The sequence below is a fragment of the Amblyomma maculatum genome, chromosome 7 (genome assembly GCF_055883805.1).
Source record: "Amblyomma maculatum isolate TAMU_Amacu chromosome 7, ASM5588380v1, whole genome shotgun sequence".
Lineage (NCBI taxonomy): Eukaryota > Metazoa > Arthropoda > Arachnida > Ixodida > Ixodidae > Amblyomma > Amblyomma maculatum.
Genome location: NC_139350.1, coordinates 118,965,210 through 118,981,779, shown reverse-complemented (window position 1 = coordinate 118,981,779; position 16,570 = coordinate 118,965,210). Strand labels below are relative to the sequence as shown.

Genomic DNA, 16,570 nt, shown 5'->3' with positions numbered 1-16,570 from the left:
ATGGTTTAAATTTGGTTAGGGAAGGATGCCTGAACAGCACCGCACAGTGTAAAATAGGAGCCACATCTCACCACCGGTTGGCAGTGGCATGTACGTCTCAGGTCAGTGATGTGTCAGAGCATATACTACAATGATAACAGAGTTGTATAAAACAGTGTTGTTTACATATATGTATATGAACTTCAACATGTATTATTTGCTCCCTTGCCTTGTTTCAGACAGATGTGAAAATATTGCAAGAGAAAATTTCACACCAAAAGTTGAGAAATAAATTATTGTAAATTTGACATTTTTGACCATGCCCCCCCCCCCCCCCCCCCCCCCCCTTCCCATCATGGCCTGCATTTCACAAGTAGGAAGATGGTCACCCAGAAGTGCACTCATTTTTTTTTTTTTATTATTCAAAGGCTTGCCCATGTGGCATAGAATGAGGCTGTCTTAAAGGAAGTCATGCAGTCTATTTTCTTCAAGGAAACCGGAGCAAGCTCCGGCTCTTAATATTGTCCATTGGCCACAAGTGTAAATGTTCCTCCCTTGTAGCCGACAGTCCAACTTCTTGTAGTCGTCTTATTCTTGACAGCTGCATTCCTGGGCACGTCCATAAAAGGTGGCGAAGATCCACCTCGGCAATTGGCCTTGCAAACTTAGGGCATGTGCTCTGCACTGCATCCTCTTCAGAGCCCCGTCGGCACGTCACCGACGGGGCAAGGGCCCTAATCTTTGTAAGGGACACCTCTCTCGTTATGTTATGAGGGAGGGATTAAGTATATAGTAGCAGGACATGTAGTAACTGCATGCTTTGTTTTCCTGAGTTAATGCTGTATGCAATGAGACAAAATTGAAGTACGAGTATTTAAGGTGATGGTCATTATAATTGCAGAGGAAACCTATGGTAAAAAATGTGTGCTAATATCATGGGGCGTACAGGGCTTGATATGGCTTCAAACTTTCATTTTTGTGCAGCTGTATGAATCAAGTCATATATAAGTGGCAGTCTGCAAGTCGGACTTGAACATAGCAGCATTGCATGCAAATAAAGCTATATATTAAAGGCGTGAAACGCGACAACACTTCGTCTCCGGGCCTCGTTACAGCTTGCGCCATTCTGAAGATCATGCTGGGGACCAACCCTTCGATTTTAGCTGTGATGGTATTGGACTGTACATTTAATGCAGGGATACTGAACTTAACGTATATGCTGGGGCACTTAGATTTACTGCAAAATTACGCTGGTAACGGCGTTGGATCGACGTAGTGTGCCACAAAAATTAAACAGTAGTATGTGGTTATTTATCATTATCAAAAATGAAGTTTCCTTCATTTTTTTTTGCTATCCCTTGCAGCACATGGCTGAGGCGGCGAAAATAAAAGCATAGTGAGGAAGCGGTAGAGGAAATCAAAGAAGAGCGACAGAGAAAAAGGACAGGGTAGGTAAAAATAAGAAAATAGAGATATATACACTATATATGGTATAACATACAGTAGAATCGCGACCGCACCTTTCGCAGTAATGTGGTGGTCACAAAAAAAAATATCTAATAGCACAAAATTTGCATCACGTGATATAATAATACCGCGGTAGTATGTATGCTGCTGTGAATGCACACGTTAATGAGCAACACGTCCTCCACCAAAGCGCATAGAAAAGGGGGTAATGTGAACGCGTGGTCATGTTAACCTCCTTGATTATGAGAGTGTATATTTGTTTCCTTTGGCCATATGACCACGATGAACATCAGTAATAAAATGATAATTTTCGTTACTTTAAATAGCAGCAAGTGCTTTTTATCTGTTAAAACTACATGACAAATCTCTGACCTAACCGGTTTTCCTGTCTGAAGACGATAATTTACTAGCAGACGATATCGCGTCGCAAAACGAACGAAGCCAGAGCCATCCAAAGCTTTAGGCATTCCTGTAGCCAAGAGAGTCTGGGAGGCTGCGTTAATGGCGGTGTTTGTGCGCGGTCATGGTGTGCGATGCTCTTGTTGTACGCAAGTATTCATTGTTTCATATCTGCCAGTCGCTGCCTGCAGGCAGTTTGTCGTGTGGCACGGGAGCTCCACAATAGTCTATGCGGTATGCGACGACGGGGGAAAGCTTTCGTGAACGTATCGCTTGTGAAAGCATACAAGCCACAGACTACAAAGAATGCTGCGAAAGGCAGGCTTACTGGTGTTGGCATGCCAGGAGATGACCGCAAGAGAAGAAACGTTATCATGGAAATGGTGAAGAATTGGCAGGTAAGTGCTGTAACTATGTTTACACGGGCGTACCTTTTCCCTATTCCTGTTATTGCAATGGCAGTAGGGCTAGCAGTAGCAGTATCAGCAGTTGCGCGTCACTCGAGAGAGAAACAAAACTTTATTGTCGGAAGCGGAGTTACTGGGTCCCCTAGTGGAAGAGCCAAGTAGCCGTCAGCTGGTGGCTCGCTGTTTACGGCGCCTAGTTGTATGTATCGGGACGCACGTTACGTAGCACTGGCGGGCAAGTGGCTGTCAGCTGGTGGCTTGCGGCGACTTTTTCAGAGCGGTGCGCACGGCACCCAGTTGTATGTACCTATCGGGGTTTGTGTTAAGGCAGCAGTAAGGGGGGGGGGGGGGGTATGGGGGGGGAGTAGGGAGGATGGAGTCTCCAACAATCTACAGTGAGGAGCCCACGGCATCATCAGGTGTGCCACCAGCTTTGCATTTGATGCGGCCATGTTCAGTGAATAGAGGCTTTGTCTGTGTACATTCATCTTTCATGGCCTTAATATTTAAATTGCCTGCACACTTCAAAGGGCAGTGAGACATTTCCAGTAATGCTGAGGATGACGCTTAAATCAGTTGCGCAAATTCAAGCAAGGTATCAAACTATTGCAAAGATGCATTCAAAAGACATATTGCTTCATTGCTTCAAATGGAATACAGCCTGGTGCACTCCTGTGAATGCGTTCCGAATTTGCGTCCTGCGAGGGAAAATCAAAAGGTTCACATTCCAAAAAAAAAAAAAAAAAAGCACTCAGCACGCAGGTGATAAATTCCCATTTTAGTTTTTGATCATATCCATTTGGCATGCATGGGTTCAAGTTATTGAAAAAAAGACAACAGCATGGTTGGCTGAAAATACATTTTATCCGTGTTGCGTCAACAGACGCTTTGGCAAGAAAAAGGAAATGCGTGTCCCATAGATGTAAATATGTCAGTATTTTTTGCTAGTGACAATGAAGCAAAGAAAAATAAAGGAATGGTGCACTTGCGGTAAATTTCGCTGACCTTCCTGTGCTCCACTGTAACCTGGCGCTGACAATCCACGCAGCTGATGGTAACGCAATATTATAAATAATCCAAAGGGATGTAAGCTCTCAACAAGTGTGCTCACGCGCGTTAATCTGACTGAAAACTAAGCCGACAGGCGAGAGCACAGTGAGCTGCTGCCAGGGACGTTACTCGTGATGGTGAGTCTGAGAAAAGAACAGCAGTGAAAACATTGCAAACTCAATTATGTATGAACATCGATAGGCTCCGATTGGAACGAGCTTTCACTGCTCAGCCAATGCGCACGATAGTTACTTTTTTCAATCAATGTTTTGCGTGAGTGCGTGCCAGTACCGTGTCACATCGTTGCCGCCGTTGCTTGTAGCCAGCGAATGCCGAATCTTTGGTGAACCTTCAAAGGAGTTTCGAGGGCCTGCTCGAGTGAAATGTGCCGAGCACACCTGCCGCTTCAGTTGCTTGTGAATGCCAAGAGCTTCCATCCATATTTTTTTCGCTCATTCTGAGAGGGAAATATATAAAAAAACATTCTTCCACTGCCTTCGCTGCTCGAGTAGCATGGTGCTGCCTAGTTTTCGTCCTCATGGCAGCGCAGAATTGAACGAGATATCACCTATGAGAAACCAGCTGTTTAGGCAAGAGTTTGCATGTGCATAGAGGGTAGCTATACTTGCCAAAGCCATTTATGTAGAGAGACGCAAAGTTCCCCGAGGCAGAACAATAGCCAGAGCCTGTAGCAATGTTTATTTTTTTGTAATACTTTTTAGTACTTTGACGAAAACAAACATGCTGGTTTTGTAGATACTATAGAAAACACAAAAATATGACAGAACATATATTTACTTATGAGTCCTTTTAGCTGTGAATTTATTGTTCGTCCAATCATCGAACCCCCACCCAGTGATAACACATCCGCTGCCAAAAATGGCCATTGCGTGCCAGCACCCTCAGTGGCCCGAACTCATTTTTCGCGAGCAACTTAATACACAAAACAACCACCAGTTATAGTGTCACTATCTACGTAACCAAGAGGTAGAACAATGTGCTTAACAAGCATTTTGAAGCTCTATTAAGGCTTTCTCTTTGCTGCAAACAATGTTATTCATTGTAGCTTGCATGCAAGGAGTTGTCAAATGTGGGTCACTTGTAAAAAGTGTTTGGCATTGATGCATGCATTACTCTGTTTGTGCAGTGCATGAAGTAAGCTTGCAAACATCAGCTTCTTGTTAATTACCTATAACGAGGTTGCAAACTCTACTTGACTTGTTTCTGTTTGCATGTGTTCGCAAAGAATATTGAAATGGAATTGGATACCCACCTTGCACATGGCGGAAGGGCAGGGAGAAGCAAGAGGTAAGTGCACTGAGGATTGAAACCCCTGTGTTTATCTCTGAATATTGCCTTCTGCTTTTGCTGTTACGTAAGAAGTGGTACCTGCAGCAGTCCCAAAGATGAGCTGCTTGGCAGCTGGCTAAGCCATGATGTTGTACAGCTGGAATACCTCTTTTGAAGGGCTTTTGGGGCCCTAGTGTTGAGTTTTACCAGTCTCTAAAGATTAGAAAAACATTTTTACAGGATGGGAAGCTAGTGAAGAAAGAGCATGACCGATGGTGATGGGATGGGATGGTTTTTAATAATGGGAGCAGGCCTGGAGCAAGTGCTCATGTCTGTGCCACTGCTCGCTTCATCTTCATTGTCCTTAGCAATATGCAGTGTCGAAAAGAAATTGAAGATGCTGGTTACTTTCCTAAACTTGACTAGCTGCTCATTAATTAGATGTCTGCACATACTCTAACATTGAGACGCCATGTGACAAGGCCAATGTTGGGAGCATGCCCAATCCTTCCCTTAAAGCATGCTAATTTTCATGCTTCGGGTTGCTTCTTATTGGTTGTCAAGAATGTGCTTCTAGGTTCTTGTTGCACTACTGGCACCCCGCTGACTAATTGGCATGGTCAGGCGCGTCTCATGCACTTACCCGGGAGCTTTTATGCAATTATGATTATGCTTGCCTTCAGCACTTTTAAACGCATCTTATTAAAAGGCCATATTAGGAAAATAAAACAACAAATGCAGTGCTGTAAACAGCGCATTTCTAAAATGGTAATTTACTGTCTCCTTACATTTGAAGGGCCAGATGAGAACTGTGGTCTCGATTTAGTACTTGGGATCTATATACAAGCAGAAACCATAAGTTAGTGTAACGTTGAGAACAATAGAGAAATTCTCGTAACATTGCACCCACATTCCTTTCCCCGCTCTCCCCTTCCGGTTGGTCTGATTTGTCTGTTGTATTCTGTTGTATGACACCCCCAAAAAATATTTCTGGCTATGCCACCGGTACCAAGAATACTGTCACCAACTTGCCCAAGCTTCCTTATCTGCTAATTTGACTCAAATGTCGCAAAAAGCAGTTGTGCCTCTATGAGCTACCACACTTCATGCGTATCAATATGAATGGACACTGCCACAGTTCTCAATTGAGCTCAATAGAGAGTTTGCAATAGAGCTACATATTAAATGATCTACCAACAAGGAAAATGGTTGGTACTTTTATTGCATCAGTTAAGGGGCCGTCACCAAACATACAGCACCTTAGAGAATTCGGCACCAGGCGTTTGCATAAGCGATAACTCATTGACAGATGCAATTGATACCTTGAGCAAGTATGAGCAATACCCACACAGCTAGTTTTCTATATTTTGTTTTTATCTACAATATTACCCTGATTCATTGGTATTGTGTATAGATGCTCCCCAGTGCATGCTCAAGTTTGCAACATTTGTCTGCCTGTGCAAATATAAAGAAGCAGCGACATGCAGACTGGAACTTTTGTAATGAATGCGTTGCATGCGGCAGTGTATGCTAATACACAGTACCAAAGATGTGCATTATCACAATGGTGTGCAAGTGGCTGAGCAAGGGAACAAAAGGCACCTGCTCGCGCTGGTGAGTCAGCAGAATGCCACTGCTGTAACAGTGCCTTGCAGCACGCCCCTGGCAATCAGTAAGCAGCACTCAGTGACAGAAAAATAGCATGCTTGTTGGTAACGAACGACACGCATTGTCCTAGAGCTAGTCTCGTCACCTGGTGTGTTACCATGGGTGTGCATGATATGCTGCTGTGGAGTGGTCCAGTAAATTTTGTCCTTGATGGCAGTCTTCTGTCCATAACACTTAAGAAGCCAGAAGGTAGACATGGCCAGTATCTTTGTACATAGTGTAGGCACATGAAGTAAACATTCCACTGCATGATATTTTGTGCGCAGTCTGCTACACATAAGCATGGGGCTTTTCCTTCACTTCCTTTTATTACCTGTTTATATAGCTTGTGGTCATGGAAGTAAAAATATCATTACCAAGAGTATTTTCTTTTGCATTGCATGGCCAAATGAATCGGCAGAAATAGGAAATGAGAGCTTCACTTCTTAATTCATTGTTGTAAATAGCGGCTAGTGATTCTATCTGCTAAAAATGCATTGCTTAGTGTGTCATTTGAGTGGCTGATTGGTGGGGTGCTCAGCTCTTGATCTGAAGTTTTTCTAACTGCATTCAACTTTCTGATTGGTTGTTAACTATTTGTATAACAATGTTTAAGTAACTGTGCTCTATTTGCTTCTTTTCACACCCCAGGTTTTTATGTAACCCCCCTCACATAATACTCCAGTTGGAGCCTGTGAGGTATGTGAGTAAAAAAAATACAGTAAACCCTCATTAACACGAACTCGCATATCTCGAAAAATCGGTTAAGTTGAAAATTTTCCACGTCACGCTTTCACCTCCCATAGGTACTATGGGAGGTTTATCTCGAAGCATTTTTCGGGCATAATGCGGATATGTCAAAATGTTGACCGCAAAGATCGAAGGCAAAGGTCGAAGGCAAAGGTCATTACCGAAAAGTGATAGGGGCTCCAAGCGAGCGCTTTGTTCTTATATTAAGTGCTGAACGCAGTCACGTTCAATGAGCGAATACAAAATTCCCGGAGACGCAGCCGTTTTTCACCTTGGGAGCAATCACGTGAGCACCGATCGCATGGGGGGGGGGGGGGGGGGTGATGGGTCTTATTGGGCGTGGTTCGGTCAGCTGCCCTCAGCACGTGCATACCGGCAAGAGCAATTTAGTGATTGTGTGGTTCTGTTTTGTCGCGCCATATTCACGAAGCATTGACTACGTTTTGTTGTGTATGTGGTGTCTGCAAAAAAGATGAATGCAGCGGCGGCGACCAACGGCTTATGCGATGCGTTTAGCAGCTAGAGGATGCTTTTGTTGGGCCGAACGCGAAGCGGGCAAGCATTACCCAGTTCTTCCTTCAAAAATTATAAAGTTGAGTTTTTCCTGAGAATTCTTTTCCGTTTATTACAAAAGCTCCCTTAGTGCAGTGGAGCGTTGACTGACGTGACGGGGCAAGGGCCGCCAAAGCATTCCGCTCGGTGCTGTCGCGCTCAGGTTCTGAGTTTGTAGAAAATTTCGCGTATCACCCAGAAGCAGCTCGCTAGGCAGCCAATCTCAGAAGTCTTTGGGCTACTCAATTTCCGTCCTGGTTCTTTTTTTTTTCTTTTTCATGAGTGAAGTTGGTTTTCCTAGTCTGATTTGAGCGAAGAACCTGCAGACGCTCACTTCGTCTGATCCATGCATATATGAGCGCATCGAGATAATTCAGTAAAAGCTTGGTAGGGTAGTAAAGGAAAATAAAAGTGCTAGTGTGGCTAGATATTAATTTTCTAAAGGAGCAAGAGGAAGTCATTGCTTGCATCGCAGTGTAGTAGCGCACCGCTGAGCTGTGACCTTTTCTTTTTTTTTGTACACGCGATGCTTTACAAAAACATTCATCACTGTCTTACCATACGTCATGCTGTTTAGTGTTAAAAGCTGGATATAGCTTAATTGTACTCCCCCTGACTGGCCCAATTGACCTTCATTTCCCCAGCTAGGGAACTGGAGATTTCAGATGCTTTGTTAATGTGTGGAGCTATCCACGGTAGCTAAGTAGCAGCTCGGTAGCTAAGGAGTTCAGCTTGGCTCTGCTCTCCTCGTCTGAGTTTCTCTTCCTGTTTTGACATGTGAATAATGTATATAAAACTTCTTTGCCAGCTCTACCTGCTGCTCCCCGTCCGGTGTCTTGTCCGCCTGATCACGCTACCCAGAAGCCTTGGCCCCGAACCTGATCGCATCAATTGGATGGCTTTGGTGTAATGGTCTGCGCCCCCAGTCCTGACTCTGGTACGGTAAGTAACGGTCCTTCTCTTGGAACATTGCCAGGTTTTACAACTTGTAGATATTTGTAAGCTTCGGCAAATGAAGGGTGGTTTTAGAGGAGATTGGCTTCCTCTAACCACATAGTGCAGGGACTTGCCATTGCTGCAGTAGTCATGGACTGAAAAAAGTTGCACAAAAGTTTTAATCTTTGGGGAATTGGGCATTGACTGTGGCCCCATCCGTAGAAAACCAGTCCTGATTAGATCGATGAGGACATCAGTGCGGATGCGGAGGAGATAGCAGAATGTTGGGAGCTTATTCAAGAAGAGTTAAAGAAGGCTGAGGAACAGGAGAAGCTCAAAAAGGATCATGAAGACAAATAGAATGAAAGGGGGATGGAGAAAAAAACGGCTCGACCTGCAGTTAGCACAAGCAGAACACACTGGGAGACACACACCAAACTTCGTTGGGAGTCAGGAAGCATCAAGTGTTAAAATAAAAAAACCTCTTGCTACCGTACAAACTAGAAGAAGACATAGGGCTTTTTCTCGTAAAGTTCGAGTGGGCGTGTGAAAATGTTGAGTTATCATCTGAGTTTTGGCCCCAGAAACTGCTGACCGTCCTCCCATGTGAGGCAGCCCAAGTGCTTGCTCGGCTGACAAAAGAAGCGGCCGACTATACTAAAGCAAAGGCAGCACTTCTCAAAAACTACCGCCTATCCCTCAGATGCGTTTTGCCGCCGTTTCAGGGAAACTAGGTAACAACGTAATCAGTTGTTTCCACATTTCGCTTACAATCTGAAGGCAGACCTGACAGAATGGTAAAAGAGGAGAACAGGCTTTCGGAACTCATGACAAAGTAATAGAAGTGATCTGCCTGGAACAATTTTATGGCTGTCTAGGAGCAGAAACGCGTGTGTGGGTGCAAGACAGGCCAAGAAATAAAAGCTTAGAACGTGCAGCAGAGCTGGCCGAAGAATTTCATGCTAGGTGGGAAACAGAGTGATCGCGTTTTCGGAGAAACCCTAAAGCAAACGAAAAGTTCCCGCGAACCCAGACTGGAAACCTAGCAAGCGGCACCTTGGAGCGAGACGAAAGCCACAGGGCAAAGTCGAGTAACTACCCTAAAGTGACAGCCAACAACGGGAAGGAAACCGAGAGAAAAATCGGTCTGTTTCCGATACGAGCCCGGCCACTTTGCCAACACATGCAGGAAGTTGAAGGTTTTTTTCTCTTTGGCGGATGCAGATGAAAAAAACATGCGCCTGCTAGAGCCATACCTAAAAGAGATGCAGGTTAATGGGAAGCATTGTCGGGTTCTGAGAGATTCCGTGGCCATCATGGACGTAATCCACCCCACATACATGAAGGCAGCTGACTTAACGGGGGATTGTGCGTGTTTTAAACAGGTTGCCGTAAAGAATAACGCATGTCTGCCGGTCGCACGTGCCAGAATAGGCCCATTTAGCATTCTGGAAATAGAGCAGTTTCCGTACCTCTTTTCAAACAGGTCGGAGCAGATGCTGCAGGAAGAAGGTCGTAGCTTCGGTGACTGAGCCGTCCAAGCGCTCACTTGATTGAAAGCCCGCGAAATTGCAGCTGAACTAAGCCGAAAGAAGAATGAGCTTTCTCTCGCGATGGGCCAGGCAGTGGCAAACCAAGGTAGTTTCAGATTCTGGTGGAGTGGCTCAGGTCAGCGACAGAGAGGACTTCGAAGGCAGGGAATCGGGCACCGTGTCCCCGGATGAATCAAGGGAGATAGCGTCTATTGTAGTGCAGCCACGTGTGGAACCCTTGTTAGCTCTGGCAAAAGTCGATAGACGATAGCAGCCGAGCCATAAAAGACATGGTAAAAATGAAGATAAATACAAAAAACATTTGTGGCGAACATCCTCCCAAGTGTGGCACAAGGTCAACCTAGAACGCCCCAAGCTAGGGTGGCTGTGGGAAAAAAAAAGAAAGCTGCGGGGAATTGAGCGGCCGAGAAGGATGGAACGAGTAGAACGAGTATGGAAAAAGAATAGGAATTAATGAAACTGGAGTCAAAGAATATAAAAAAAGCCCCCCCCCCCCCCTCAAAAAGAAAAGCAACAAGCCTGGAAACTCGAGAACGGATTACCGGGGCCTGAAAATGCTGCAGGCACTGATATTAAGCAGATGGCTTTTGAAGAGCTTTAGCTGTTTTCTGGTGGGGCGGTTGCCACTTTTCTAGACGATAAAGGAAAGGATGGCAGATGGCACGCGGTCGCTGATACAGTGACACAGCTATGAGAATGAAAACTACCTTACAGCACGGCACAGCTAGCGATCTAGAGTTTCTAATACACATGCATGTCTGACTCTCTGCCACCTGTCAGAATTGTAGCAAGTCTAATTTTCTCTTTCGTTGAAAGAACGTCCTGCCTCAAATCCTTACTTGAATGCTAGTTTTCTTTCGTTTTTTTTTAACGATCCTTATTTGCCTCTTTAACAGTACTTTCAATTCCTCTGTCACAAAATTAAGTTTATATCCTTAATCTCCACGTGCTGTAAATTATTAGAGCATATTGTGTCTCATTTTCTTACAAATTTTCTAGAAAGTAACCATTTGCTGTCTCCATTCCAACATGGATTTCGTAAAGGATTATCTACGTGTACCCAACTAGTAACAACAGTCCATGACATTGCTAAAGTTCTTGACTCAGCTGGTCAGGTCGATCTCATTTTTCTTGACTTTAGCAAGGCTTTTGATCGCGTTCCTCATAGAAAACTTTTGACTAAACAAACATTTCGGTATTCCTTCCTTCATAATAAATGGGAACAATGCGTACCTCTCAAATCGTACCCAGTTTGTCGAGATCAGAGGGCATCATTGTTCCAATACTTTACCGGTTTCATTGGGAGTTCCACAGGAAAGCGTTTTAGGGCCTATCCTTTTCCTAATCTACGTTAACGATATAATTACTCACATTCATCCCAATATTAACATCCGCCTCTCTGCAGATGATTGCCTTCTCTATAAACAAATAACATGTGAACAAGACCAAAGAAATTTACTCGACAATATCAGTGATGATGTGCGGTATCGGGCATGACACTGAACTCCCAAAAAACAGTACTGCTCTGCATCAGAAATAAAAAAGAATCCCTGTGTATTTTCTTATGTTATCGATGGTCACCCTTTAAAGCAAGTAGATGAATACAAATACCTGGGAATTACAATTACTAACACTCTTTCGTGGTCTAAACATATAACAAACATTTGCGCATCTGCTACACATAAACTCGGCTTTTTAAGACAAGCTAAAACAGGCACCTTTCGACCTAAAACTTCAAGCCTACAAAGCATTTACCTTGCCAAAACTCGAGTATGCTTCAGTAGTTTGGGATCCCTTCTACGTAAAAGACAAACAAAAGCTGGAAATGGTCCAAAGACGTGCGGTTCGCTTCATATTTAATAAATATAGAGCTACTGATTCTATATCAAAGGTTCTATCAGATAATAACATCCCAACACTGGAAACTAGGCGGAACATTGCACAACTTAAATTTTTATTTGCAATTTACAAAAAGTATCTGAACATCAACTCACAAAATTATATTCAGCCATTTTTATCGTTCTCATCAAGACACAAGCATGCCCATAATTTGCGCCCTTATACCGCGCGCACTAATTTGTTCGAATACTCCATTTTTCCCATGAACAATAATAGAGTGGAACAATCTGCCTGCAGCCATTTTTTCTTTGGAAAGTTTTGATTCTGGTGTAACAAACGCATTACAGTTGTGTTTTTTTAGTTTTCTGCTGTTTTTATCCTTATTTACATGTCCTATTGTTGTGTAATACTATATTTTGTGCTCTTGTATGGCATTCATTTACTGGTCTGGATTTGCTGCTGTGTGATCCCTTTTATTTTTTCTTCTGTTAAATCAAGCGCCCATTTCAAGTATGTTTTTTTTTTTATTATTAAAGCTGACCTGCTTTGTTTCTGTATATTCCCACCTGCTTGGTCTTCCGAGACTGCAGTATTTTCAAATAAATAAATAAATAAAAGATCTGCTCAAAGCATCTACAAATAAGCAAAAAAAAAACGACGTTTGTTGTTTTTTTTTTACTTATCTTTTACTATAGTCTCGATTGAGCAGTACGGCATGATAAACAGCTCATCATTCGAGGCTCAAAATCTCAGTAGAGATGGAAATGTCATTAACACAACTAAAGGAATAAAGCATATGAAATCAGACGGGCTTTATGAATCACATCTACAGAGGAGGGCGAAGCGGAGAGCTAGTACTTCACTTCAACGTCAGATAGGGAAGTTTTTTTTAGATACTTCGTTTGGTTTGCATTACATTCCAGGAAGACAAGGCGTTCATCTACATAGCTGAAAGTTTTAGCGAATACTTGGGTAAATGATTAAAGTGGGTCAGACATCGGCCAATCGTCCGATGTAGGTTGTCAAGGCTTTCGGCAGCTTCCAGTGTTTACTATGCTGCGTAACATGTCTTCATGAAATTAAGTTTCATTTCAGCTTATTTTAACTTCTTTTCCTAACAGTTCGTTATTCTCACATTCTTTCTCTGCCCTTTCGTCAGGCTTGGGGACAGACAAAAGAAACCGCCCAAGAGAAGGAAAGTAGCGGCGTAAGCGTGAAAGGAAGAGGTGTGGAAGGAAAAAAAAGGAACGAGCTGAGAGGCATGAAAAAATAATGAAAGCAAGCAAGCAAAAAAATAAATTTGCCAAGCCAAATTTGCGAAACTAAGCTCAAGGCATTGTAAATGCGCAATTAAAACGCTTCATTCCCATTGATTGCTCTGCATTGTATTGGTGCTTATGCAAGCTATTGTAGACGGAAATATAGACCACAGGACAGCTTAAATAAAAATTATGCAATGAACAACTGCACCCACGAGCACGGGCCACTGGGCGCGCACGGCGGTCCCAGTAGACGTGCATTTCATTTATCGGGCATGCTAATTGGCACCATGCAGATAGCGCTGATGCCTATGAGTTGCCCAATTTCTTTAAACATTTTTGTTTTTTTATGGGTTGAGAAAGAATGCTAATGCAGGGGGGTAGTGTGTCCTCTTTCGGGAAAAATGCTTCGCGGAAAATCTGGACACGGCAAACTGGCATGATTGCAAGCTCACTGCTCGTTGGACGGCAGCGATGCAAACTTAGCTTCGCTTCATTAAGCTTATTCGAGGAAGTGAAAAATATTTTATCAGGCCTGTGATCAATGTGTGCAACAGCAGCAACCCAGGGACTGCAACCTAGAAATTCATCAAAAGAACGGCTAATGCGCCTCGCACACAGCAGATCCTATGCATCTCTGTTGCACGGCCGGCGCATGGGTCACTACGAAACTGTTCTTCCCGCCGCGAGGGGTGCGCGCGTCGTGCCACGCCACGAGTTACTTCTGCACGGTGCCCATAGAGTCTCTCCACAGCAGAAGGGATTTTTAGCTTCTGAAATAAGCCAGATGCTGGAGCTGGGGATGATTGTTCCTTCAGAGAGGAATACACGTCTCTGCTTATGCTAGTGCAGGTACCGGGCAAGGACCTGAGACCTTGCATTGACTACAGCAGCTTCCCTTTATAACCTTGCGTGAAATGATCACAGTGCTTGAAAAAAAAGTTATTTTCTTTCTTTGTGTCTATGTAGAGATGTGCCTCATTGCTCTAATGAGAAGTAGTCTTCTCTTAAAATTCACAATAGCACCTTTTGCTGAAAAAAAAAAAAGATCGGCCAGTTCCGGTTGAGCAGGTTTCCAGATTTGTGCTATGAGCAAGGGCTATGTCACACCCAAAATTGTACTCTTGTTGCTCAACTTAAAAGCCTGGCGGTGTTCTTTGGTTGGCTATGTACTGCCTTGGCGGAGGTGCGGGTTAGGACCTGATCGCTAATGCTCCACTGAGGACTCTTGCAAACTATGCAGGCCGTCAGGGTTTGACTATGAGCCAGACTGCAACTCTGACGCCCATTCGTGGTGAATCAATCAGCTGCGACCTCTTTGTGGCGTCTTCTTGGCGGCGGCGGACAAGCTGTTACGACTGGGATCTCAGCCGAAGTTCACGTGGCGCGCTTCCAGCAGATCGAGGCAGAATCAAAGGGGTTGCCTGTGCGCAGCGGCCATCAAGGACGGCGACGACAGGCATTCCATTCCCACATGCTGGGCGGTCAGTTACCCTGCCGGGCCAGAACGGGTAAAGCGACCCTCGTCATGCCTTTATTCTCCCATAGGAAGATGACTCTTGTGAGGCATTCATCTCTGCTTGACAAGAGCGTCAACCAACCTTCTTGACCGAGGGAGCCGAGAAAAGAACGAAGCCGATTCCCAGAACGGGAGATGCACGCTGCTTAGCCCCAGTAGCAGAATGACCAGTCAAGAGTTTTGACATTCCCGAGAGCACGGGGCGTGACACCTCAGCCGAGGGCCTGTTTTCTGCGGGTGCCGAACTTGCACCAATAACCAGGCACAACATCGACATTGCCACCAGCGGTGCTGACCCTCACCACTCCTTTGAAAAGCTGCGAGGAGGTTCGAGTGATGCCTCTGGCAGTGGGCCGGGCCTCTGTTGACCGCACGTGCCCACTGATTGGACTGGCCCAATGGAACTTCATTTCTCCACCTAGGGAACTGGGGATTGCAGATGCTTTATTAATGCGCGGAACTGTTTCCACGGTAGCTAAGAAGTAGCTCGGTAGCTAAGGAGCTCAGCTCCGCTCTTCTCGTCCGAGTTCCTCTTCCTGTTTTGACATGTAAATTAGTGTATATAAGACTTCTTTGCCAAATCTACCTGCTGCTTCCCGTCTGATGTCTTGTCTGCTGATCATGCTACCCAGAAGCCTTGGCCCCCGAAACCGATCGCATCAGCATAAAGAAAACGCTTTGCCGATTGCGACCAGTAGTGGTGTGGTGTTCTTTTTCTTGTAGGCAGCGGCTGTGCACAGTTCATGCTGCCACAGTAAATATAGAAGTTTCGGCTTGGGTCTCTGATTAAATAAAGTCAGAAGAAATTGCATGTAAAAGGGCTATTAATCTTGCAATAAGGACTACAATGGCAAACCGATGGCGCTGAGGGAAAATGGTGGTAGTGCCACGCGATTAGTTTGCGTTGGCTGTGGAGGCATAGCTAGAACACTTGGCGACAACTTGCAGATGTCTTGGCACACGCCTCTAGGACTCATTTCATGCTTTTTGTCGCTGTTTGTGTGTGTGTTTATTCTAGGACTCATTCACACTGTGAAAGTGCTCTTCACTCCACCCCACCCCCCTTCCTCCTCCTCTGAATGTCGAACATTGAACATGCCCCCTCCCTCTTGTGCAAGTAAAAAAAAAATCTTCAAGTTTTTGATATCAGAAGGTTGGCAGGTATGTAGATGTTAACATTGGGGCTGGATCTGTGTTGTACAGCCTACTTAGTTCGAAAATACTACTGTCTTGTCATATAGGCAGTGTATATGTGGAGGCACAATAGGGAGGTCTAAAGGTGAATACAGGCGTTAACGTGGAAATAACAAGTAGGCCACTGGGATTTGAATTCACTAGCAGTGCAAGGTAATAACTACGTATGTCCTTTCTATGAGCAGTATGGCTTTTATGGCAAGGGCCATTTTGTGGAACAACTTGAGCCGAGCATCAATGTAACCAGATGGCGCAGCATTCTTTATGCTTGAACTAAAGAAAAGCAGATGGCTGACACAAGAGAGATCTGAGAATTTGACACCTTCGGTTAGATCTAGCGGTACACAACAGCTTTTGCCCAGCTGCCGTGAAGCTTTAGGTAAGGAAAATAGGGCAGGTGCTTAAATTGGCCTGACACAAGAGCCACATACCGGACGGCTAAGGTCACAGATATGGTATGGTACTATATATTGTAAGGCTGTGATGTAGTTAAGCTCGTGACTTGCACATAGCAGCGTGAAAGACATTGCTGCAGAGCAGACCTTATACACACTGCTGAGCAGAAAGTTGATTGTTGCCACAAATTGAGCATATGAGAAGAGGCATGAGTGCATTTCTTTTTTAACCTATCTTTTGCAACATTTGACAACCATACGGTAAGCCAAGCTTCACTGAGTTAGTACTTAGGGTAGTGCAAATACTGTTCAGCTCTGCATAGCTTGAAAGATG

At 44.4% G+C, this 16,570-nt stretch overlaps 1 long non-coding RNA gene across 1 annotated transcript; it reads left to right on the top strand.

Moving 5' to 3' along the window:
* The first annotated feature begins 1,927 nt into the window (after positions 1-1,927).
* Positions 1,928-8,475, top strand: LOC146184551 (uncharacterized). Its single transcript, XR_014708575.1, has 3 exons — positions 1,928-2,243; positions 4,549-4,610; positions 8,350-8,475. It is a non-coding gene; the product is annotated as an uncharacterized LOC146184551 (long non-coding RNA).
* Positions 8,476-16,570: the final 8,095 nt, after the last annotated feature.